The sequence below is a fragment of the Carassius gibelio genome, chromosome A20 (assembly GCF_023724105.1).
Source record: "Carassius gibelio isolate Cgi1373 ecotype wild population from Czech Republic chromosome A20, carGib1.2-hapl.c, whole genome shotgun sequence".
Classification (NCBI taxonomy): Eukaryota; Metazoa; Chordata; class Actinopteri; order Cypriniformes; family Cyprinidae; genus Carassius; species Carassius gibelio.
In genome coordinates this window covers 3,320,879-3,323,378 of record NC_068390.1, presented here as the reverse complement: position 1 = coordinate 3,323,378, position 2,500 = coordinate 3,320,879, and the positions used below count along the sequence as shown (strand labels likewise).

At 41.4% G+C, this 2,500-nt stretch overlaps 4 non-coding genes across 4 annotated transcripts in view; all 4 read left to right on the top strand.

The window, feature by feature from the left end:
- Positions 1–118: 118 nt before the first annotated feature.
- On the top strand, positions 119–200 carry trnas-uga (transfer RNA serine (anticodon UGA)). Its single transcript has one exon. It is a non-coding gene; the product is annotated as a tRNA-Ser (tRNA).
- A 122-nt stretch (positions 201–322) lies between these two features.
- On the top strand, positions 323–395 carry trnak-uuu (transfer RNA lysine (anticodon UUU)). Its single transcript has one exon. It is a non-coding gene; the product is annotated as a tRNA-Lys (tRNA).
- A 1,637-nt stretch (positions 396–2,032) lies between these two features.
- On the top strand, positions 2,033–2,114 carry trnas-aga (transfer RNA serine (anticodon AGA)). The gene has a single exon. It is a non-coding gene; the product is annotated as a tRNA-Ser (tRNA).
- A 359-nt stretch (positions 2,115–2,473) lies between these two features.
- The window catches only part of trnas-uga (transfer RNA serine (anticodon UGA)), an 82-nt gene continuing 55 nt past the window's right edge, over positions 2,474–2,500 (top strand). Inside the window, exon 1 of the tRNA in view lies at positions 2,474–2,500. This exon is cut by the window's right edge and continues 55 nt beyond it. This is a non-coding gene — a tRNA (tRNA-Ser).

Here is a 2,500-nt window from a genome sequence, read left to right as displayed (position 1 = left end):
GAGTGTACGGGAAGGTTGCCATTTTTTTACCACCTCATCTTTCTTCTCTATTTTGTTTTTGATGCCTGGCCTGTGCAGGGTGACACCAGACAACTGGGCAGGCAGCCTGCCGCTAGACGTAGTCGTGGCCGAGAGGTTAAGGCGTTGGACTTGAAATCCATTGGGGTCTCCCCGCGCAGGTTCGAACCCTGCCGACTACGGGAGGGTTTTGCAGTATTGCTTTAGCTTTCTGTGATGGTAATTGTGCCTTCTATGGTCCTTTGTCCTAACTGCTTCTAGCTTTCATCCCGTGACACCTGCGTCTCTTCTTTGCTCCACAAGAGCCCGGATAGCTCAGTCGGTAGAGCATCAGACTTTTAATCTGAGGGTCCAGGGTTCAAGTCCCTGTTCGGGCGAAGGTCTTTCTTTGGCCTCACCTTGCTATCACTACGGTCCATCTCTTCTGCTGACTCTGTACTGGAACGGTGTTCCTTCCTGCTCTCGGGGATCAAGGGATCTCCCTTGTGGTTAGTGAAAAACGAACAGTGTTAAAACACTTGAACAAGGCAAACATAAAGAACAATGGTGCCTGGAATTTTTGAGAACTGGAGCTTGTAGCCTAGAATTTTTCTTTGCAATTCATGTGAAAATCATCTTGTTTACTCACTTACAGAAAACAATACATTGATTTACATTTTCTAAGACACTTTTTGTTGGTAAAGGTCATATGAGAGTAGGCGTCAACTATCATGAATATCATTATGATTTACACCTGAGAAGACAAAGCCCCGCATAATGAGCTGCATAAAGAGCCGCTCAGTCAGCTGTTGTCACTGAGAGGGAGGTGTTACAAGAAAGAACGTGAGAACAAAATAAATGTATATCATTTTAGGTTTGTAGTTTATTTAGAATATATTTAATTATCCCACAACATAATTTAATATGGGGGAGCAGTTAAACAGTTTATTAGGAACAATCAAAGCTGACTTTCAAACTAATTTTATTTTTGCATTATTACTCCAGTCACACAATCCTCAAGAAATCCTTTTAACAATCTGAATTTCTAAAAAACAACAACAACAAAAAAAACATTTATTGTTATCATTATTATTAATGTTGAAAATAGCAGAGGACATTTTTCAGGTTTTTTAGGGGGTAAATTAAAAGAACACCATTTTTTGTTACATTTGTTACAGTTACATGTATTTGTTACATTTATATTATTTACATCAAGCTTTTGAATGGTATAGTTTTGTATATATTGTTATTGGAACTTCATAATATTTAACTTAATTATACATTTAGTCAAGAATTATAGTTTGGAAAGAGTCTAACTAGTAAAATGTTTAGACGTTATGTGAAAGCTAGTACAAGTATATAAATAAATATAAAGAGACTTACTCATGTTTATGATCTCTGCTGAATAAAGTGCTTCATTCTTTTTTTTCTGAGGAAATCCATTTCTCAAATCCTCAACCACGCCACATCTTTTTGGGGTGGATTATGTGTTATTCCTCTCATCGCGAAGCAAACAGTAAAATAAAAGCACTTGAACAACAGTCTGGCTGCTTTTTCTTCTGTGTGGGCGTATTCAAGCTGCGCTTCAGTTTGAATCTGAATAGAGCGTTCAGCGTGGGGCGTGGTCACATTAGATATAATGAAGGGAGACGTGAAAAAAGGACATCGCCTTGTTTTCATATGGATTACTTTATCACAGAACATTTGTTTTAGGCAGCACTCGTTTAGTTTAAAAGTAGACATGTCAAGCTTTCTATAGATATCTCTCTCATGTCTCTTCGTTGAGTATTCACAGAGTTACAGTTCATTTTAATGACGTGTTTGTAAATGAAGATCAGCGCAGACAAAGGCTGCAGACAGCACATCTTGTTTGTTATCTTTAGAAGTGCACAAAGTTTTGTTGTTATTATGTCTGTATCCAAAAAAAGGAAACCCTTTACTGGGTTACAGTCAGCTTGCTGACTGAGCTGGGATGTTTGCAAGAAGGTCAGGCAGCAGTGTTGCACACAAACTGAGCAGGAGTTGGTCTGTTCTTGTAGTCGTGGCCGAGTGGTTAAGGCGATGGACTAGAAATCCATTGGGGTCTCCCCGCGCAGGTTCGAATCCTGCCGACTACGCTGTTTGCTGAAGGCCGTGAGGAAAAGCGTCCATGAATTTTTCAAGGTCCTCCCACTGATTTGCGAAATGTCCAGTCCCTCTTCGATGGACCAACACACCGCTGGTGCTTCTTCTATTCGGGCTCCAGAGGTTAACTCGGGTGAGCCAGTGGCACGCCGTGATCGTATAGTGGTTAGTACTCTGCGTTGTGGCCGCAGCAACCCCGGTTCGAATCTGGGTCACGGCAATACTCTGGCGTAGAGTGTACGGGAAGGTTGCCATTTTTTTTACCACCTCATCTTTCTTCTCTATTTTGTTTTTGATGCCTGGCCTGTGCAGGGTGACACCAGACAACTGGGCAGGCAGCCTGCCGCTAGACGTAGTCGTGGCCGAGAGGTTAAGGTGT